Here is a 24,258-nt window from a genome sequence, read left to right on the forward strand (position 1 = left end):
AATCAAGACACTCTCAAATGGAGAATGGAAACGGGAAATGTCGTCAGTGTTCACTGCAGAATCCTCTTTCCAGAATGGTTGATGGAGTTCTCTATGGAAAAGAAGCAGAAACAGGAGTCTGGGAGAATGAGCAAGGAATAAAGAACAGCAACAGGAGAAATAGGTATCAAAAGCACCTTCTGGGGGTTGGGGATTTAGCTCAGTGGTAGAGCGCATGCCTAGCAATCGCAAGGCCCTGGGTTCGGTCCCCAGCTCCGGAAAAAAAAAAAGCACCTTCTGTCTTGTGTTTCCTAAACCCTGCTCAACAGCAGAGGCAAAACTTAGGCCCACGAAACCATCTGAGCTGCCCACAGAGATGGGTCGTAGCAAGGGGAAGCATTTCTATAGTCAAGGCAGCGAGGGCTGGCTGGGTCTGTTTACTGTCTAAACATTGATGGAGTCAGCAGACTAACCCATCCAAAAAGGAAAAACAAGTCATCAGGTCAGGCCGGGGAGGAACAAGCTTCTGATAAAATGCAACACACATCCGTGACTAGAAGTCTCAAGGGGATAAGAAAGGAAGGACTGCCACACCTTCGTGACAACTTTCCACAGAAACCTTCCAGCTGATGTCACGCTTCCTCACCCAGTTCCTTCCACACCCATCCACTAGTCTTAGACATCTGACATTCCAATAAAGTGTAGCCAGCTTACCTGGGCGATGCGCACACTCTTAGAGGAAGCTGTCTCTCTTTCCCAAAGTCAATACTCGCCAATAGTTCCATGGCTAGGAGTGAGATTTCAGCCCTAGGTCCCCTCTCTATGCTGGGGTTTGGTCTAGCTAGGGCTTGCACAGGTCTCACGCACACTGTCACAACCACTTTGAGCTCATATATGCATCTGCCTTGGTATGCCAAGAGGACTATGTTTCTCATCGTGTTCTGATGCTTCAGGCTCTTGTGTGTTTTCTGTCTTCTCTTCCCTAATGATCCCTGGGCCTTGGGAGGAAAGGGTGTGGTGTATATGTTATGTACATGTGTATGTGTGTGTATGTATGTATGTATGTATGCATGCATGTATGTATATGCATGTATGCAGGTATGTATGTATGCATGCATGTATGTGTGTATGTATGTATATGTGTGTATACATGTATGTATGTTTAGGGCTGCAACTCTTCAGTCTCTTATTCTCTGTATGTTGACCGTCCGTGGGTCTCTGTGTTAAGCACCATCTCCTGGAAATGGAAGTCTCCATTACAAGCGTTGAGAGCTGCATTGGTCTAAAGGTACAATGATGAATCATTAGGAGTCAGTTTAATACTTTGTCCATTTAACAAGATAATGGTAGGAGAGAAAGCATAGACCCCGTCTTTAAAAACACAAGACTATCTTTAGTGACAGATATAAGCCGACATTTTTGAGAATTTATATGGAGAGAAAAAGAAACTGGAATAATTAGAACAATTTCTAAAAAGATTAAAGTAGAAGGAATCACCACATTTACTTTCCAAATCATGTTGTTGTGAATTTGCTGTTGGCAGCGAAGCCAGTGGTACAGAAGGACAGGATGAGGACAAGGAACCGTTCATCGCAACACCTACAGTTCTGATAAAGTCTGGGAGAGACTCCGTGGAAAAAATGACAATGTTTCCAGTAGACGATGCCATAGTAACTGTGTATCAGTGATAAAACAAAATGGCATGTGATGAAGCAAACCCCAAACAACACTTTAAGCCTTGCCTAGAAATGAATTCTATTTGAGTCCCAAACTTAAATCTAACACATGAAGCTACGAGACGTCTATAAACAAATCCAGAGAGGACATCTTGGGAATCTGCATGCATTCTCAACAGAAAACATTGATAAACCACTGCACTTTGTCAAGCTTGAAGGCTTGCTCAGAGGATAATGTGATGGGCTTCAAAACGGGGAAGAATAAAGACGAACCACCCATGTGATCACCCTATCAAGCACGTGACTCTCACAAGCCACCGGTGGTGTAACTACCACGTAAATCAAGTCTAATACGGGGGTGGGTGAGCAGATAACTCTGAAAACAAGATGTGTGAGATAAGCGAAAGATATTCAACACCAGTGGTCACCAGGGAAGTGGAAAATAAAAACACAGTAAGGTGCCTTCACACACCTATTCAATGGCTAACATGAAAACTGGAGAAGTTGGGAGGAATGCTGTCGATGACGAGTGCTGTGCAGATTGTAAATGGAACAGCCACTCTGGAAACGTCCTGTCAGTTACTTTTACAGAAAATAAGTAGGTTCCTGTCATATAACCCAGAAACTGCACTCTTGGATATTTATCTCAGAAAAGACTTTTTGAGCTCACAGACTCATAGATAATTGTTCACAACAGCTTCATTCATTATAGAAACTGAGCTAAACAGGTGCCTTTAGTAGACCAAGGGTTAACAAACTGTTCCAACCATGTCATTGAGCAGTACTTAAATTAACAGGAAGCAAACTATTGATAGATGACAGATAGACAGATAGACAGATAGACAGATAGACGGATAGACGGATAGATAGATAGATAGATAGATAGATAGATAGATAGATAGATAGAAGGTAGATAGATAGACAGACAGATGAACAAGTAATACAGAAAATGATTGATAGATGATACAGATCTGTAGATGGTAGAGGGAAGATATACCCATGATAGATTATATATGCAAAATAGATGATATAGATAATAGATTGATAGAGATGGCAATAGTAGATGATAGACGATAAATTTTAGACAGATCATTGTTTGATTATTAATAGGTACTATCTTTGCTCTATCTCCAGATAATTACACTGAGTAACAAATACCCGATATGAGATCCCATATATCACGTAACTCCCTGACATAGCATTCTCAAAACATCAAAAAACTCACTAAATAGATTGAAACGTGCCGAGGGAGAGGGAGCCATGGGATGTGGCTTTGGCCATGAAAGGACACCACAGAAACGTTCTGACCCCTGAGTATCCTCTCTAAAATCCTTGCTGAGACACTGTGTCTAACTTTACAGACACCAGATGAACCAAGCCAAAAAGGACAGGGATGTTGTCTTATTACTTACTATTAGGGGATTTATCCCATGTTACCTTAAACCTGTTGTGGCTCTAATATTTGACTAGAAAAGTGCACAGTGGAGACCCCAGCCAAGAGGACAGCTTGTGAGGTTTCCCTTTTACTTTTATACACATCCAACCTCTACAACATATTCCTTCCCAGACACAGCTATCTCTCCCTGTACCCAGACAGCTGTTACTCTAAAGCAAATGGAAGGGCCTGCATCATCAGAGCCACAGACGTCAGTGGAAACTCACTTCACCGTCACACAGTTAAGGGGCCACTGGTGCGGACCACACTGAGGTCTGGCCCTGCAGTCCACAGGCTGAGCGCACCACTTGCTTTCCAGTCTCCGTGCCCCCATCAACCTCACTTGGGATCCGTTGTCCTTCGACCTGCCATGACTACATTTCTGTCAGAGTTTTTTGTTGCCCCAGCAAGAAGGGTAGATAATACAGCCATCATGGGCCAAATATGATTTGGTATATTTATTGAATGCCACATTCAGGTTCATGACTGCCATGCTCCTGCCTGAGTTCCTTTTGGCTCATAGGTCTGAAACACGGTCTATCATTGAAGCAGGAGCTCGGGACAGCTCTTCACAACACACAGCCAGGAAGCAGAGAGCAGAGAATACTCACACACAGCTCACTGCTGCCTTTGCTGCCTTTTATTCAGTCTGGTCCAAGGCCCATGGAGTTGTCCTATTCAGACATCTAGTGGGTCTTTCTGTCCCGATGAGCCCATTCTAGAAACTTCCTGCCCAGAGGTTTGTTTCCATGGTAATTCTAAGTCCTGTCAAGCTGATAATCAATATTAAATATCGCAATGGTCAACAAACCCCTTTTAGTTGTTCTGCCATTAGCTGTAAGTGAGACAATGGATTAATTCGGTGGCTATGCTGAAGATCTATTTGGGCGCAACTGGCAAGCAGGTAAACATAGGGGACCTTTACCACATCTCTTGATTCAGTAACGCGTTCCTTGTGTTTCAATTGTACACAGAGCACACACCAACATGAGGCCACCACCCACCTCTGCAGTACCTTAGCATTCTGAGATGTCTCAAATGCTAGTGGGGTTTAATTGATGAGAGAAAATATAAAAAAGATGACGGAAGAGAGCATGGCCATGATAAAAACAGAATGATTACAAATCTCTGCTTTCCTTGTTCTTTTCCCTGACGTGCCTTCTGTTGAGAGTCGTCTGCTGTACCACCAAAAGATATGCTAACCATCTTGTAAGAATTAAGATCAGTCCAAGGCTCCCCCAGTGTCATTTTCTCTTGATTGCTTCTGCTCCCTCTCCTCGAGTGGGAGGAGAGGAGCTGGTTGAACAGAAACCCCAGCCTGCCGTCTTCCGCCCTGCTGTCTGCAGGGAGCACATTGTTAACAGTTAGGAAGATTGCGAACCGCCAGAGTCGCAGAGAGTTGCGATTTTGTAGTTCGTTTCGCTTTCTTTTTAATTTTCCACGCGAGTAATTTTTTAATAAGGGAGAAGGCGAGGACAGATGAGGAAAACCAGAGAAGTGTACCGTTATCTCCATTCCCTTCTGAGATGGAAGGATGGTGGGCAGATACGTCAGTAATGATACTATGATCATCCAGATGATGGGGGACTCGGGTAACAGCATAAGCAAGGCATTTATTCATTGCTGAGGAGAAACAGTGTTCCTGAGGAGCAGGGTGGTTGGAGGAGTTAGTGGTACATCAGTCCTTGCACACCTGTGGAGGCCAAAGAAGGATGTCATGCTTCCTACTCTGTTACTCTGCTTGTTCCTTTCCAACAAGTTTCTCACTGGTCCCAGAGCCAGGCACCATGCAGCAGTCTTCTTGTGTCACCCCCTACAGAGCTAGGACTACAAGTACATCCAGCCACACCTTGCTTTCTGTGTGAGCAAGGACTTGAACTCAGGCCCTCAAGCTTGCACGGCAAGCGCTCTTACCCACTGAGTAATGGTGTCAGCCAAATGGGGAGTCGCTTTTCAAAAATAATTAATCTGTCTCCGGCTTCAAGAAGAAACTGACCTATTTTGAAAGAGAAAATTGGTTCCTTACATGAATAAACTATTAGATTAATGTCACCAAGTTCCAATGACTCAGCCGTAGGCAACTTGTTAATGAGGCTAAAAAACACCTTCTACAGAAGCATTTAGTGCAGATTATTTGTTACCGGCCCCATTGAAAAGACAAATGTCCATTTGAGAAGACATGGCTAGACTTCCTTATTCAAAAAGCCATTAAAATTACCCACTGGCACCAAATACATGATGGGGAACGGGCAGGGGTGAGGATGACAAAGAGAGAGGAAGAGAGAGAGAGAAGATGAGAATGAACCCCGAGAAATATTCTTCCGGAATGTAAGAAGTAAGAATGAAGATTAAAATAATAAAATCAGTGACAAGCAGGGGTATCCGTGAAGGGTGCACAGTGGTGAGTCCCAAAGGGGCACATTTCACAGGAAGGTGAGTAAATGCTAATGCCAGGACCCCTAAATAAATGCTAAGCACACACACACACACATACACACACACACGTCTATGAAGCTGTGTGTGTTTGCATATGTGTCTTTGTACAGATGTTAGAGACTGACCCAGTTGTCTTCCCTTGGGAGCTTTTCCATTTACTGTTTTAAGACAAAGTCTCTCATTGGGACAGGGGTTTGATGATTAGGCTAAACTGGTTGACTAATGGGGTCTAGGAATCTCTGTGTCTCTACCTCCCCATTGTTAAAGCACACAATTAGACCCACGCAGAATCCCTCTCCTCTCCCCTTCCCTTTCTTCTCTGAGAGGTTGGGGCCCCAGGGGTATCCTGTCCACCTGGCACCCCGATCTCTGCCAGATTAAGGCACATCTCTCACTAAGGCGAGATAAGGCAGACACGGAGACTGAGCTTCATGTCTGTTACATATGTGCGGGGCCCTCATTCCAGCCCATGTGCGTTCTTTGCTTGGTGGTTCAGACTCTGACAGCTTCCAGGGATCTAGCTTAGTTGACACTTTGGTCTTTCTGTGGGGTTCCCTTCCCCTTCAGGGCCTTTGGTTCTTCCCCTTACTCTTCCAGAAGTATCCCCAACCTCTGTCCAATATTCGGCTGTGGGTGTCTACATCTGTTTCAGTCAGCTGCTGGGTGGAGCCTCTCAGAGGACGGCTATGCTTGACTCCCGTCTGCAATCATAACAGAGTGCTAATAATGTCAGGGATTGGTGTTTGCCCATGGGATGGGTTTCAAGTTGGGCCTGTTATTAGTTGACCATTCCTCCCATCTCTGCTCCATATTTGTCCCTGCATTTCTTTTAGGCAGGACAAATCTTGCATCCAAACTTTTGTGGATGGGTTGATTTCCTTATCCCTCTACTGAGGATCCTGCCTGTCTGTAAGAGGTGGCCTCTTCAGGTTCTATGTCCCTACTGTTCGGCATCTTTTAGCTTCCCTATATGAGTTCTGGGATCACACTGTTCCTCTCACTTGTGTTTGGATACTTTACTGAGCTGTCTCCCCACGTCCAATGAATATTTATACAAAATACTATTTTTTTCTGGGTCCTTTATATGACTTAAGCTACAAATGCTCATAAGAGCTCCCCCCCTTTTCTCTTTACAGAAATGTTAAAAGACTGCATCAGAGCCCTCAGAGTCTTTCCCAGTAAAGACGCTGTTCTCTGCCTCTGTGTCTACTGGAATTAGTCCCACTCTTTCGTCCCCATCAAATTTCCAGTCTCGACAATCTTTAGAGAAAGAGCTCTGTTGGAAATATTTCCCCAATTACTTTCAGGAGAAATACAAGAGGCTTTGTTTCATTGCTGAAGACAGAGAGAGATACTTCAAGTCCCCTGTCAGTGGGTAGGAGCAAGGACAGGAAACAAAAGACCGTGAAGGCAGCAGACATTGAAGACAAAATCCAGATCGTAACTACTCCCAGGAGCAGTTGTGCAAGCCTTGATCATCCCACTTCAGCAAGACAAAGTCAATCCAAGCAGGTTTCATGTTTAGTTTGGAGGTAGGGTCTAATGTAGCCCAGGCTGGCCTCACATTCAGTAGTAGCAGATGATCATGAACTCCGAATCCTTTAGCCTCTGTGCTTTGAGTGCTGGAATGACAGGCCTGAGTCACCATACCTCAGTCATACAGTGCTGGGTTTGAACTCATGACTTCTTCCCCACCAAACCAGCACCACTACCTGAGCTGTACACCAGCTCTCTCTCTCTCTGCAGGCTACTAACTGAGTCAAGACCCAGTTTAAAAGGCAATGCTGTACACAACACACAGATAAGAAGCCAGACACATTCCTGCAAGTGGTTAGTGCAGATTTTACATACAAATTAAAATGTTCCTGTATATATTTAACCATATAAATAAAATCTAATTTTGTCCTGTGGCTTCTTGATTTTTGTGTCTGTCTTATATTTTATCTGCACTAGCTCAGGTTTACACTCCAGAAGTTCATTTAATTTACAATAAAGTATTCCTCCGCAACATAAAAATTATCATATCTTTGAATAAATATACAGCTTTATTCTTCCTCTAGAAGTCTGGTGAATGTTTTCAAAGTGACTACTTTCTGATGACTGAAAAGTCTGATTTATTATATACTAAATTTTCATGAGTATTTGGATCCAATTTTTTACAAATACCACTTCAATCTACTCCATGCCACTGGCCATCCATGCATGGGACCAGTTAAAGATCAGTTTGTTTTAAATATTATCTCCCCTAAGACTTGAGGTTCTTCACTCAAACTTTCACAATTTTTAAGCTGTTTGGTTGTTGTTTGTTTGCTTCCCTGGCTGCTAAGTGTTTTGTTTTGCTTTGTTGTGGAGTTCTATTTATGATTGGTCAATGCCTACAGACATTTTAAGGATATGTTCAAGATTTCTATGATGTTTAATAATTAGATACAGAGTCTGGCTTTTATGATACACACGTATAGTCCCAGCACTTGGGGAGGGGTGCAGAAGCAGAAGGGTTAAGGGTTTGAGGTCAGACAAGGCACAGCAAGATGGAGTCCAGTGGGAGCTACAATGAGACACCTCAAACTGAGCCAAGCGAAAGAATGAGCTGATTCGAATTAAATGCTTAGTGTCAAAACCTATTCCTTACCTCTTACTTTCCTTCTAGACTTAAAAAAATAGCTCCCAAGATACTTAACTATCTTTAGACTATCATGGAGAGGGCCTCGCCACTGTAGTGAGAAGCATGAGAAGGTGACACCCTTGTTTTCCAAGGCTAGCACAATGTGGTCTCTCCTGTTCATTCAGAATCAGACCAGCTCCTTAAGCTGTGTCCTGGCAAACTCCGGTCCTCTAAGCTCATTTTAGATTCATTCATTCATCCATTCATTCATTCATTCTCTCACTCCCTCACTCTGTCTCTGTCTCTGTCTCTATCTCTCTCTCTCTTACTTCAACTAAATCGTTAATATAAGAAGACCTATTATGTTTTAAAAATAAAAATATAGCATTTTGCAAATCATATTTTAAAGGGATGTAGGAATAATAATTATGTATCAATTTTACTCTGAACAAGTGTGTGTGTGTGTGTGTGTGTAGAGGCAAAGTATTCACTCCGTGTGTTGTTCCACAGGCCTTAGCCACATTTTCTCTTGAGACAAGGTCCCCCACCAGCCTGGGACTTGACAATTAGGTTCAATTCTGTTTAACTAGGGACTTCAGACATCAACCTCTGTCCATCTGTCCATCTCTATGTTAGGATGACAAGCATGTGCCACCATACCTATCGTTCTCTTCATATGGATTCTGGGGGTTGTCCTAGTGCTTCTGTGACAAGCACTTCACCCACTGACCTAACTCCCCAGCCCTGAGCAAACTTGTAATGGTAACAAAATATGATGATAGTGTTTGTTACCTGGTCTTACAAAAGGTGCTTTAAGTGTTAATTGTATTTCTTAAAGAATGACATAAGCAAATCTTTACTTGCAGTCACTCGAAAAAGGCAAATCCACAGAGTGTTTTTGCAATGTCATCTCCTCTCTTAGCAAGGATTTCTGTCGCTGTAATCAAACCCCTAGACCAAAAACTATGGGGGGGGGGGAGAGAAGTTACTGCATCTTACAACTCTCAGGTTGCACCCCATCATTTGGGATGTCAGGGCAGCACTCAAGGCAGAAGCCTGGCAGGTTGTGAAGCAGAGGCCACAGGGAACACTACTTACTGGTTCATTCCCTGTGGCTTGCTTAGCCTGCTTTTTTTTTTTTCCAACCAGGATCCCTTGCCCAGAGGTGGCACTGCCTACTGTCGGCTGGGCCATCCCACATCAATCATTAATTAAGAAAATGTGCTACAGACTTGCCATAGGCCAATATTACAGAAGCGTTTTTTCTCAATGGAGTCTCTTTTCCCAGATGACTCTAGCTTGTGCCAGACTGACACAAAACCAACCAACACATCTACTGACAAGCATCTCCCTGTCTCCATCTCCAACCTTTCCAGTGGGCTGACATTTAAATCCCCAAGCTTTCCCAGTCTTCAGCAGAACCCCCAAACCCAAATCCTTAGCTCAGGGTTAAGATATTCTGTCTGGGGGTTGGGGATTTAGCTCAGTGCACAAGGCCCTGGGTTCGGTCCCCAGCTCCGAAAAAAAGAAAAAGAAAAAAAAAAAAGATATTCTGTGTGCTGATGCTGTCCCATTGCTGTCTCAACCAACTCCCGCTAACGCTGAAAAAAGGACTCATTTGAAAGCCATGGCGTGACGTAATAAGCCTTGCAAAATCACACGCAGGCATGCACACTCACGGGCATTTGTGGGACTCCTAATGGTGGCAATAAATCAACTCAGAATCATAAAAAAAATGTAATTAATCCCAGAGAATTGCCCCGACTGGATGCTGCTTTCTTCTTAATATAACTCTAACGTGGTTCTCTATGCATATCTAATTAGATCTACATCTGATGACCTATGGTCGTAGCTTGATGTCTGCATACAAATAGCCTGACATTTGATTAGTTTGTGCAATTAAATTATGTAACTGCCTAGATGGTTGCAAAATGATGAAAACCATTCTCTACCTCCAGTTTCTTCCGGGACTAATTGTTTTTGCCTACATACGCGGCACAGGAGCAGACACAAGGGTATCTTTGTACATTAAAATATGCAGCTATCCGAAATCAGAATGGGAAATAAATATATGGATGAGTGCATACGATGAGAAAGGGAAGGCGTGATACCATCATAAAAACTTGAAGCTGAGGGTGAAGAGAGGGCAGAGTAGTTATGAATGCTTGCTTCTCTTGGGGAGGGCCAGATTTCAATTCCCAGCACTTTTATCACATGGCTTAAAGCCTCCTGGTGCCCTCTTCTGGTCTCTTCAGGAACCTGCACTCACAGGCAGGAATACACACAAATACACACATAAAGAAAAAAAGAAAGACTTGACACCCAAATTCAAACTACAAAAGATCTGAGAAAGGAGTCCTCCTACAATTCATTCTCTTTTCATCGTCCCAGGTGTTGACAGGCCGTGGTGTGGTCCAGCTCGCAAGAATGATGGATGTGTATAAGTTCTAGAATAAATTTTGTCTGCATCTGCGACATCAAACCTTATTCCCCAGTTTCATGCATCCCAAGCCAAACATGGACTCTCCCCTCTTTGTCCCAGGACGGCAGCCTCTTTGTTCTCAAAGCTCTGGTACAAGTCTCATTGGGGTTTAGTTGCTCCCAATCTGTAAAATGTGGGCCCAGGTTCCCAGCAATCAGGGAAGAAGAGCAAGGGAGTGGGGAAGGGATCTCTACCTCTGCCCACCCAACCAAATTGGATTTGGCAGAAAACAATTAGGAAATGTTTATGAAGACATTCATATGCTAACCACAGTTGTCCTTTGGAAACCGAGAGGCATAGTGCAGTCGGGCCTCTCTGGTCTTTATCCCAGCTGTAGGGCATGACAGGAAGGTATGCGCCAGCCCTTAACTACTCGGACAGCACTAGGAGACCAGTTGTGGGCACAACTGAAACCTATAATGAATCCTCAGATTCAATTTTTCTGCCAGAATTCCTCCATAAGGGATAACAAGGGAAGGAGTTGGTCGTTGTAGGAATCCCATCCACATGGAGCTGTGAGTGCAGAATAAAGCCAAGATTATACACATAGCTTTGTTTCAGGAGCTGGCTACTTCCTAAGGACTGGCCATATGGCCAACCAGTTAGTGAGGTTTGAGGGGTTATGTTTAAGATGGTAAGTTACTTAGTATCTGCAGGGCAGAAGTATGAGGAAGCCTGCTTGTTAGGGGATTTAAAGCTAAAAGGAGAATAAATTCAGAAAGAAAACAGTAGTGAGAAACCCAAACTGTGTAGGAGATCAAGCAGTTTTCTTTATTCTTAATTCGTTCAAAGGGGATATGATTCTTGCAATGATCACTGTGTGAAGACGATGTGTATGAGAAATATCAAAGCCAACCATGAGCTATTTCTATAAAGACACCTTGATCCCCACCCCCACCTTGATGACCCTCCACCCTGTCCACACGCCTCTCTTCTGTGTTTCTTATTCACGGCCAGCCTTAAACCATTCTTCATATCCATCCTTATGGATGTTATGGATGTTATCCGGCCTTAAACTATTCTTCATATCCATCCTTATGGAGCAAATGTTATTCTGCATAGAACTCAGCAGAATGTAACCAGTTGAGTTTGAGTGCCGCTAGATATTTCACAGAAATGGGGTTGTGCATTTATCTTTCCATGACTGGTTTATTCACCTACCACAACATGTCGGTGACTTCTCTTGTGGCTGTGACAAAATACACAGCACAAGTGACTTAAGGGAGGGAGGTTAGCTGTGACTCACAGTCTGAGGGTGCCATCTGTCAGGGTGGCGAAACAGAGTCAGGAGCTTGAGGCTGCTGGTCACGTGACCTCCTCAGCCCAAAGAGCAGAGAGTGATGGGCGCTGCTGCTCTGCTCAGTTCCCTTTCTCCATTATACCCTTCATTTCCAATCACTGTGTGTGTGTGTTTGATATGTGTATGGGGGTTTGCACGTGCCAAGGGCACACATGTGGAGCTAGACGACAACTTTGTAGAATCCGTTCCCTTCTTTATTCACACAGGCTACAGGTATCCAACCCAGGTCGTCAAGCTCCTGTGGCCAGCCCGTTACCTGCCACACCGCCGGCTGTGCCGTCTCCTTTGTATTCTCCCGGGACCTCGGGACCTCGGTGCCTGAGCTGGTGCTACTCACACTCAAGATGAATCATCCCTCCTCTGCTAAACCTCTCTCAAATGCCCTGAGGGACATGCTCAGAGCTGTGTTTCCATGGTGATTTGACATATAAGTTGATTTGTCAAGCTAAACCTAACTTTATTATGTTATCTGGTTGCAAGCCAGTTTGGTATTTCTCTGTCATTCTCTTGAAATTTTTTCCTCATGTGTCTCGTGTGTGTGTGTGTGTGTGTGTGTGTGTGTGTGTGTATTACACAATAACATGCACTTATGTTTTGTTCACAATGGAGGGATTTTATTCACTAGACAATAGGCTCAGAGTCTGTGGAGCTGGCGTTAGAGGGGTTGTGATCTGCCCATGATGTGTGTTTAGAAGTGAATCCAGGTCCTCTGCAAGAGCAATAAACACTCTTCCCTGACAAGCCCTGCTTATAGTAATTGTACCTCTAGACTTCATTGTATCTCTCATCTCTCTAGACCTACGTAGTTCTGATGTCTCCCCTGTAGTTTCTGACTTCAGTCTCCTGTTTCCTTCTCAGTTCATCTAACTAAAAGTTTGCTGATTTTTATTAGTCTCCTCAGGGAAACAGATTTTCTATTTCATTGGTTTTCCTCTGTTTTTTTTTTTCTATGCTCTCATTCATTGACCTCTGCTTTAATCTTCCCCACACCTTCTTTTCTGTTTTCAGTTTAGTTTGTTTTTCTAGCCGGGTTCTTTAAGTTACTAAGTCAGGTTGGTACCTGGAAGTTTTTTTGGTTTATATTATAAGCATTCATAGCTATAAATTAGATGCATAGACTGTATGGTCTTGATCATAAATACTCAGTTCTACTGTTATAGGACAATAGGGAAGACGTTGACAGTATTTAAAAGAATGGATGCAGTTGTGTTACAATAACACTTCACAATCAGGTCCCCGGCCCATGGCTGCCGTCTGTCAATGTCGACACTAACGATCATTATACTAACTGCTCTGCTAGGTCAGCCGCCATAGATCTTGGACTTCAACTCAATAGATACAGCAAATTAAATCTTGGATCTAGCATGATTAAACAATTGTGTCAGTAAAGGCCTATCGTTTGTTATCTCTGATCTCTAAGGGGAAAAATTCAAAGGCTTTTCCTGCAAGAAACCGAGTGGTTTCTAAAATAAACACTGATGTCTCATGTCAGGTTGCTGTCTTCTTCCCACTTTTGTTCTGTGGTTATAACTACACAAAATCAAGCCTGAACTTCCGTGTTTTGACCAAGGTGGCCAGGCCTTCCACACACGAGAAAACCCTGATAGGCAACAGATGAAACTACCCAGCAGTGAGCCCAGCATACACGTGTGCTACTGCATAACAGGAACAGACAAGCCATTAGGCACATGAGCGGACATTCAAGAGCGTGATGCCGAGTGACCGAACTGGCCCCAAACAGATAATACTGTAAGATAATGTGACGGACCAAATGTAACTTTAGAGAGATTCAGACGACACTGTAAACAGAAATGAGGCAAGAAGGAGAAGTGAGGGCCGTTTTACTGTTGTTTATGTTTGTAGCACAGTAGCTGCTGCTCCAAGCTAGGGGCACAGAAGCATTTTTTATTTGGGGGTGGCAATTAAAGGAGAGACTCATGGCTGGTTAACATCCCGAGAATGAGTAACCGTGGGTTAACATCCCGAGGATGAGCAACCGTTGAATGTTGGGCCCTAAAACAAAGAATTATCTCTCATACTCCAAGGCCCAGGCATTACCATGGAAGAGGGGCAGAGAGACTGTAAAAACTAAGCGATAGGAGGGGACCATGAATATCACCCTCTAGATACAGTGCCACTGGGATCACCACAGATGTACAGCGGCTGTGCATCTCTATACATGGCAGGGCCCTTCACCCAGTCCATCATGAATGAGGGAGGAGCTTCCCATGCCCCAGTCAGTCCTGAAGAGTCATTGCCAGTGAGCTGGGACAGGCTGCTCTCTTCAGTCTTGTAGCCACCGAGCCAGTGTCCATGCAGCCTGAGCCAAAGGTACAGCCTTTGTCCTTAACCACCCTACTCATGGTGACAGAGCCATAGCAACCTTGCACGCACTCAGTGGGTCAACAGTTTTCCTTTTAAAGTAGGACTGTGACTAGTCGGGAAGATTGGGTTCAGAGGGAGCGAGGCAGGGACCAGGGTAATGGGGTTGGGGAATGACCACAGTGTACAGATGCTTGAATTGAACTCCAGTTCTGGGGTCTGAGTCAAAGCTCAATGGACTCTACAGTTTGGCCTCTGGTGATTGTGATTGACAGGAGAGTGGGTGTGAGCGAAGGGTCTGGTCTTAGATGCAGCAGAGGCTAAAAGAAGACAAAGGCGGCATCCAACAGCCACTGTCGAGCGTGCTAAGGGATCTAAGAACCTCCACGAGGCGCCACTTCACAGAGACTCCGCCACCTCCCAACAGTATGGCCCTGTAGGCCAAGCCTCCAATTGTGGGTGTTTGGGCTACAGTCTGCCAAAATGTAAAACACCCATCTCTCTTTTCAAATAGAGAGTTAATTAATTATGGCCCTCAGAAGGAGGCAGCATGGACCCTGAACATGTCTCAGATTCCAAGAGGCTCTCCATGCGGACTGGGCCAAAGGTAAAGCCTCCATCCATAACCACTTGGCTCGAAAGTAAACACATGAGAGAAAAATCTATGAGGCCGAGAGAAGAAAAGATACTGTTCCTGACGCATAGGCAGAAATGTGCTTTTAAGTTTGAGGGGCTTAAGGAGTGCCAGGAAGATGAAAACCCAAATCCTAGACTTGGAAAAATTTCTCATTAACTTGAAACTTCAAAGACACCCTAAAAAGATCTTTGAAGAGAAGGAATTCCAAGTAAACAACCAGGTTGCCTATGCAAGAATCAGATGCACGGACCTCCTCGTTGGCCTTTTTTGATCAGTGGAGAAACGGGCTCCAAAGATACAATAAAAGTAGCATTTGAATTCCAGGACTCTGCAGCTCGGACGAATTATCAATCACACGGGTCTGTGGAACAAAGCCATTCTTAAACACAGGCACGTGAAAAATGTTCCTCGCCCTTTTGGGAAAACCTCCAGCAGACAAAACGACTGGGGGATGACAGGGGGAGAAAGGAGCTTCAAGAAATGAGGTTCTGGCCCAGGGGGACAGTCAGAGTGACAGCTTTGCAGTATGGCGGGACAGCACACGGTTCCAAATGAAGCCAAAGGATAAAGTCCTTCTGAAACAGTGGCTCCAGGGAATGGAGGAAAATTCAAGAATTCGATTGCTATTCCAGATTGACTTCACAGGATGCTAAAGTCACACTATTCTTTTTGGAGCAACCAGAAGGCGGCAAAATCAGCCACTGATTCTAAACCAAACTCAGAGACTCACACGTGAGAGACACAGCACGGGCATGGGCACTTCCTTATGATTTTATACTATTAACTGCTATTGACATGTCATCATAGGGACTCTAAAAAATTCTCAAAACTCGCCACCCCCACTTGTTATCAGTTTGTACACATATTTTATATTTGCTTATGAAGAGTGGTCACTCAGAGGTCAGAGACGGCTTAGTAAAGTGCCTGCTTCACAAGCATGGGGGCCTGCGCTCAATCCCCAGAACCCATGCAGACAGACAGACAGACAGACAACTCAGCCATCATGGTACACACTTGTAATCCTAGAGCTGGGGAGGTAGAGGCAGACAAATCCCTGGGGCTGAATAGCCAATCCAGCTGAGTCTACAAGTTCAAGCCAGTGAGAGAGCTTGTCTGAAGAAAACAATGTGGACAGCACCTGAGAAATGATGCGTGAATGATCAGTGACATCTACACCTACACACACACACACACACACACACACACACACACACAGAGACATGCATGCACACACAAACATGCACAAACACATACAGGCATACATGCACACACATACACACACGTGCACCAACACATGTACACGCATGTACACATTCACATACATGGCAGTCACACACATGTACACATGTACAAATACATGCACATATACATGTATGCACTCACACATGCACAAACACATGCATGCACATGTACACATTCACATGCATGCACTCACACACGTGCACAAGCACATGCATATGAACAACACACAGAAAGTTTTTTCCATATTTCTTGGGCAAATGTTTATCTTTAATCCATTGAGTAAAACTTAATAGTCACTTATATTTTCTCTATCAATAACCAAATGACTGAAACTAGTGAAGATCCCCCACAATGGCTAAAGCTTGACTTCTCCTTCGTTATGTCTATTTTTTATATGTACCAGGTCTGGTAACAGTTTCACTGCAGGGCCCCCATCCTTCTCTCCAGAGCCTCACCCACAGCAAGGCAGGCCTCCCTTGGCTCCTCCTCCTTTCCATGGCCCTGTCTGCTGTTTCTCCTGTCTGCCTTGCTTTGCTGGATCTGTGTGGCATCTTCTGACCTCTCTCTTCATTCATGGATTCTCTCTTCAGCACTGTCCTGTCTGGTGCAGGCGACACCCGGGAAGCTGTTGTCTTCTTCAAGACATCGCCACATTCCTCTCTGCTCACATCCAATGTGTCTCCTAAGCTCCTGCTTCCTGTTTATTTATAACTTCTCTTTTATTCATTTAAACATAGCAATCAGTTTCAACCCAACAGTTGCAATATCTACATTTTTGTGACTCTTTCCCATGTCCTGTGGTTTTTGCTGGTAATTGTGGTGTCTGGGTGGACTGAGCATTCGTTACCTTTGATGTCTCTGGAACATCTTATTTTTAAATATTTTTTTTCATTGCCAGGAGGCATGCACATCGGCCAGCGCCCTTTGCTCGGACATTATCTTCAGCCTCTCTCTAACCCCACATCCCAGCTCAGCACTGTGACCCTCCCAGGAGCACTTTGCAAAAGGGCCACAGAGCTCTGTGTTTCCTGCTTCTTAAAGGATTTTCTCTGAGGCTCCTGAGAAAATATTTAGCACCCCCCCACTCCCTCAGGTTGCTGGAGAAATGGTGGCTATCATCGGCACTGCAGAGCTAGTGGTCCTATCCCGTCAGGCTGATCTCACATCCTTCCTCTCTCTCTCCTCACACTGGCCCCATCTATCTGTGTCCAAACCTCCCGTGCAGAGTCGCCAGCCAGACTGATTTCACTGCCACTTAATTAACTCAGGAGTCCTTCCTTTCTTCCTCCCTCCTTCTTTGCTTTGATTCTCCCCTGTTGAATCTCCTTTTCCTTCCCCCTTCTGCTCTCCTTAACTCCTTCCCTCCCTCTCTCCCCTCTTCCTTCGTTCATGCTCTCCTTTCTTTCCCTTTTCCCATTTCACTGCTGGGAATTAAGGCCAGGTCCTTGCACCAACCACCACACCTTCCCCACCAGGATGGGGCAATACTCAAAACACACACCGGAATAGATCTGTCCTCCCTCCATCTTGCCTTTGTTGGGCGTTTTGGAATAGCAATGAGATGAACAATGAGTGTAGCTACGAAAGAAGATGGCTCAAGGTCAGACTGATAGACGGTTCAAGAGTTCAGAGGCCCTAGTAAATATAATCAATACTCATGGCCGACAACTTCCGCTGGAGTCCTGAACGAGGCCTACTGTTTAGCTAGCTGGGTTGACGCCCTTCTTGGCAAAATCCCCTATGCCGGGAATTGACTTGAGGAGGGGAATAGATGTGTCCTGCGACATTTCTGTGGAGGTCAGACGCAGTGCTCAGGACTAAGTTCTCTCCTTCACTGTGTGGGTCCTGAGGACCAAATTCAAGTTGCCAGCCTTTGTTGCTGGCGACCTTACCCACTAGTCTTTCCTGCCTACTCCCCCAGCAGTTGATATTAAGGAATGAAGCATTTATACTTGATCTTAGCCAAAAGGCCGAGAAGCGATTAGGAATGAAGCATTTATAAATAGCCTTTTATCTACCACATTCACTCAGAAGCAATGAAATTCTGGTAAAAAGTCTGCCCGAAGAGTGAAGCCTGGTTTATTTCACACTGCATGATGCCTTTGCAACTGTCATGAACGCAGAGTACAATGGGGCTTTCGAAGTCATTGCGCTCATGTACACACACATGGGTAGTTCCTCCGTGGGTTATCATTCTGGCCCTTCGACACTTCCACATTCTAATTCCTCTGCCATGAATTTCCTAAATGGTCCCAGTTTCAAGTTGTCTTTAATTCCTTCATTCCCAGTTCTACTGCCACTGTCTTTTCATGAATTGAAATATTTAAAGGGAAATACGGATAAAACACATTTTCAAACCGGAGCTGGGGGAAGACGAGGAAGGCAAGTGGGGGAGGTGTCTAAGTTTGATAGGCTAGCAATCAAAAATGTGTGCTCTGTACAGGGTAGGAAAAGCAAATTAAAAACACTGATGTTTAAGCAGTCTCGGTGAAATAGTGAGACCCAAATGAGCAGTGTTTATGTGGAGTCGTGCTTAGCAGCTGAAAGACGCAAGGGGCTTGGGATCCAGCTTAGTTGTGGGGTGCTTGTCTAGTATTCAAACGTTCTGGTTCAATCTTCTGCACCCCACCAAACTAGGTGAGGAGGCAGAGTCCTGCTACCCACGTACTCTGGAGGCTGACACAGGAGGAGCAGAAGTTCAGGGTCATTGTCAACCACATTAAGAGTTCAAGACAATTTGACACATGAGGCCCTGCCTCAAAATATAAACAAACAAAAGAAACAACTTATAGCTGTTTTCAGAACAGTAAGTGCAGCAGCAACTTATATTTTAAAGTGAAGTGGTCGAGCCTATTTTTCTTGAAGCATCCTTGGTAGCAGTGTTTTTAGCAAAGAGTGATGGACCAGTGTCCTGGGCTTCCAGATGTTTTCTCTGGATGTCAGTATTGATGGTCCAAGTTCAAGAGCTCTCATTCATTCTCATTCTCATTCTCATTCTCATTCTCATTCTCATTCTCATTCTCTGTCTCTCTCTGTCTCTGTCTCTGTCTCTCTCTATCTCTCTTTCTCTCTGTCTCTCTCTCTGTGTCTCTGTGTCTCTCTCTGCCTCTCACTCTCTGTTTCTGTCTCTGTCTCTCTATCTGTGTGTGTATGTATGCATATGCCTGTATGTGTATGCATATATACAAAACTATACATAGATATAGTTTTACCACAAAGACCCACAAATGTATGATTATGTAATGTCTATGCCTTTTTGCTGCAACTGCAGAATTATCAGTTATGAGAGTCTAAAAAAGTTACAGAATTATAAAAAGAAGATATGGGAGTTGGTAGAGAGACATACTGGGGGACAGGGGAAGTTAGAGGAGATGTATCTGATCAAGATATATTCTAAACTTGTGTGGAATGTTCAAAGAATAAATTTTAAAACGCATCCCTTTGGGGGCTGGAGAGATGTATGAGCGTCTGGCTTCCAGAGGACCGGGATTCAATTCTCGGCCTACATATGGCAGCCCGCAACCATCTGTAACCTTAGCTCCAAGGGACCCAATGCCTTCTTCTGGCCTCCTTGGGCACCAGGCATACTCAGGATGCACAGACCTGTCCCTGACACACGCCAGGTGACCCAGCACTTGGGAAGCAGAAGCAAGTGTATCTCTGAGTCCAAGCCTGCTTTATGTAGTGAATTCCAGGTAGCCAGGGTTACAAAGTAAAACTCTCTCCCCAAAACAAAACAAAACAAAACACAACACCACCCACAAACATAATAACTTTTTAAATTAAAAACATTATTTAGAAATACATGAGTCCTGTCCATTGCTTGTTAGCCTTAACTACAAACTGTTGCAAGATGTTTGATCGCACTGTGAACCCTAAGATTGTGCTGTCTGCTGGAAAAACCTGTTTCTTGTTGTGGTGTGGCTAGCCCTTAATGCACATCTTTAATCCCAAACAATGAAGGTAAAAGTAAGTTTGTAGAAGGAAGCAGCCGTGTTCGAAAGTGATGTCTAGTTGAGGGGTAGACGAGGTGACAAACCAGAGAATGATTTGAAAGAAGAGGATATGCAAACATTCCAGGCCTAGTAAGATTGTTCAGATGCTAGAAGCTTCTAGGCTTAGGTCAGCAGACAGAGGCAGTAAGACTCAGAGATGACAATTAATTCAGGAAAATAAAAGTTACATTTTACAATAAACAATAGCAGATGTGCTAAATTAAGTTTGCTTGGTAGACAAGTCCAATCACAAAATGGTTTTCTCCAAATGTTTTTTTTTTCCTTTGACCCTATTGGCTATGCAAAGTTTCAGTTTTAATGACAATGGTGAATCTGAGGGCTGGGGAGGCATGTTGGTGAGTAAAGTACTTGCTACATCAATGGGATCAGCCTAGTTTAGATCCCTTGACACTACACAGAAAGCCTGAAACAACAGTGTGTGCTTGGGGAGGCAGAGTCAGAAGGATTGGGGCTTGTTGTCAGTCTAACTTGAGTTCTTGAGCTCCACGCGGAGAGACCACGTCTCTAAATATAAGTGGAAGACACCCAGTGTCAACCTCTGGCCTTCACACACATGTACTTGCACATACATGTAGACGTGCATGAACACACATGCACTTGCACATACGTATAGACGTGCATGAACACACACATATTTTTTAATTGAGAAATGTGTAGGTATCCTTCCATTTACATGTACCTTGCTTCATTGGCCTTCTGGGAAACAAAATGGGGTGATTTTCTATGAAGGCAGAAGTACACTGTGACTAGATCCCCCCTGGTCCCATTCTAAAGCTTCTTCTCCCCTTTAACAGTCACTCGCTGAAGAGTAAATCTTCAGCTGTGCCCTATCTGTCACTCCACTGTCCTGGCTCGCTGCCAGTCACTCTGAAGCTCTCCATATGGGATGTCTTCATTTTTCTTACAAAGTGCCCTTATAGAGCCAAGTCACCACTAAAATCAATGCAGCCAGTCTCTCTCTTATTAATGAGTAAGCTTTCTGCTAGTCTGTCTTTTATATCTTCACAGAGAGAAACATAATTATCTGATTTACATTTGTTTTAACAGTGCAAAATTGAGCCAGGCATGGCAGTACAATCTTAAAGTATATGCATGGCGGGTGGAGGCAGAGGCTAAGGTGTTCAAGGCCAGCCTTGGCTATGTGCTAAGTTGAAACTAACTTAGGCTACATGAGTCAAAGACATGAGGCTATGTCAAAAAGAAAGAAACAAAGAAACAAAGAAAGAAACAAAGAAAGGAAGACCAAACCATAAAGCTGGAGCCCACGTACCCAGCAGCCTTCACACTATCCCTCATCACAGGTGACAGGCAGAAGCGTCTGCCCGGGTGTAGCTGCAAAGCTGACTGTTGTCTATCTTAGCAGCACCATAAACAGCTGCCTTAGCCAGACAGAGATTTCCAGACGGAGACTTTCAGAGAATCTCCACAAAACTGCTTTTCTTCCATTTTTCCTTGGTCTGATAGTGTTCCCTTCCCACTTTCCAGAAGGGGGCAGAAACATTCAGCCAGGCCGGTTCTGTGAAGTCATGCATCCTGGTTGGAGTTCCTGTGCTGTCCTGAAACCCAAAGACCATGAGCAACTCCGGAGAATGGAGTTTATTTGTTCTGAGTCTCAGTCTTCCAAGGAAGGCCAAAGCGGAAACTCAAAGCTGGAGAACCTGGAGGCAGCAGGCAATGAAGAAGCCATTGGGAAGTGCGGCTTACTGGCTTGCTTCTCCTGAATTGCTCAGGCTGTTTCTTATATAGTGACCCAGGACTCCAGCCTGCAATGGGCTGGACCCTCCCCCATCAATCCCTAACTAAGAAAATGCCTTACAGGCTTGCCTGCAGGCTGACCTGGAGGCGCTCTCTCAGTAGAGGCTCCTTTCTCTTACATGACTCTAGCTTGTGTCAAGTTGACATAAAGCCAGCCAACACATAGCGCTTGCAGAAGGAGGAGCAGCAGAGGGGGAGGGGCAGCAGAGGGGGAGGGGCAGCAGAGGGGTTGGGGGTATTTTGAGCATGAGTTGGGGCATGGCAGGGCAAGCTGGAGTGGACAGCCCTCCCTCATAGTCACGAAATTTTGAGGACTAAGGGATGGGAGGGTGGGGGGGAGAAGAGGACAGCAGACAGACAGACTTCTAGGGCTAGAGGAGGCCTTGTCCGAGGGGAAGCTAGGGACCAAGGTGGAATACCATGACCCTTTTCATCAGTGAAGAAGACAGGAGACGGAGTACAGCATTTGTATCATTGGCACAAAACCCCGTCAGGACCGGGATTCACTCTCCTGCCAGACCAGCAACAGAGGAGGTTACATTGGAGTCATTTGAGGAAGAAAACGTTACAGGGTAGCAGTACCTCTGCCTTTCATTTTGAACTCCTAATGGAAATGAGTAACAGCTCAGGGATAAACGGGCCAACAAAGGCAGAACAGAGAGATCCCCACCAGACAGACTGTGTAGTCCTTTCCCTTTCTAGTGCGGACACCCAGAAACTCCATTATAAATGCACTGCCCTATGGAGACAACTACACTCTTCCCCCAGACTTGTGGTCTTCCCCAAGCTTCAGCCCCTCGTTTCTCTTTCCAAGACCTGTGCTCTGCACTGTGAACTGTACCATTTTGTGAGTTGCTTTATTCAACCTGTAATTTGCCTGGAATCTGCTTCGGAGCCTGACATGTACGCTAAGGGAGGGGCACCTCCACCCTAAGAGGTTTCTTCGGTTTTAATTTTCTTCTAGCTTATCCCATTGTAAAACAGAAACAAAAACAAAATGTCACACCCCCACGGTGCTGCGGTTAAAAATATCCCTCTCCTTGGTGGTGACTTCATGGAGTAGAAAATGAAATTAAATTTGTTTTTAAACTAAAGTAACTCTCCAAACAGCCCCAAATTGATCAATTATGACTAAACTTGTTACAGCAATACTGTAACTTATCAAATTTACCCATTTGTGTTTGTTGGAATACACAATAGAGAACAGGCACAGTTATTTTGTTTCAAACTATATAAATTATTTCTTAATTTGTATACTATAGGTTTTATGTATAAGGGTCTCATTCTGTAGCCCAGACCAGCCTCAAACCTACAGTAATCCTCCTGCCTCAGTCTCCCAGTTGCTGGGACCCATGAGTGAGCCACCGAGTCCAGATCCATCCCATTATTTTAAAAGAAAAATAAATGAGAACTATAATTAAGTCCTTAAGATGTTTGTGTATGTACATTTTTAATCTATATTTCATATTATGTCCATCAAAAAGTTTTCAGAATGTACTTTTGAAATAACTATTTCATCAAGTTCTAGTCATATGTGAACTCCTTATAACAATTCTTCTAAACAATATTTCAAAACAAGCATTCATATCATTTTCTAGTTTAAATCAATGAGAAACATTTCCAGATCTGAAGGGGTAACTTTCCAGGAAGTGAACCTAAAAACTGAGAGTCAGCACTGTCCTAGTAGTGGGTATGGACTGCATGCATGTGTGTAAGTGCACATGAAGGCAAGAGATTGAAATGGGGTATCTTCCTCAATTGTTCCCTACTCTGTGTGTGTGTGTGTGTGTGTGTGTGTGTGTGTGTGTGTGTGAGAGAGAGAGAGAGAGAGAGAGAGAGAGAGAGAGAGAGAGAGAGAAAGAATATATACATAATCTTTTATTTGGGGGGATTATAATACAAGTGTATAATTTCCCCTTTCCCCTTCTTTTCTTAAATACGTAAGTACAACCTGCTCAGTCTATATAATGTTACTTTGATATGGGAAACTTTAGATAAAACTACAACCAATCAAAACACAGAGTTTCAGAGTCTGCCTTATATTTTGAGGCAGGGTCTCTCAGTGAACTTCAGCCTCACCCATCTGGTTAGGCCAATTGGCCCTTGAGCTCCAGGGATCCTCCCATCCCCCATCCCTGATCAAAAGACTACAGGAGACAGCGCCCTGCTGATTTGTATGTGGGTGTTCTTGCTCCTGACCCTATCAGCTCCTCTCAGCACTGACCCTGGCTGCCTGACTCGGTTTACCCGACTCAGTTTACCCCATGGTGTCAAAGCTGGTCGTTGGCAGGAGACAGTGCTGTGCTGAATTGTAAGTGGGTACTGGGCATCAACACTGGGTTCCTCACGCTTTTGAGGCAGGCCCTGTCCTCT

The sequence above is a fragment of the Rattus norvegicus genome, chromosome 8 (genome assembly GCF_021556685.1).
Source record: "Rattus norvegicus strain SHRSP/BbbUtx chromosome 8, alternate assembly SHRSP_T2T, whole genome shotgun sequence".
Taxonomy (NCBI): domain Eukaryota; kingdom Metazoa; phylum Chordata; class Mammalia; order Rodentia; family Muridae; genus Rattus; species Rattus norvegicus.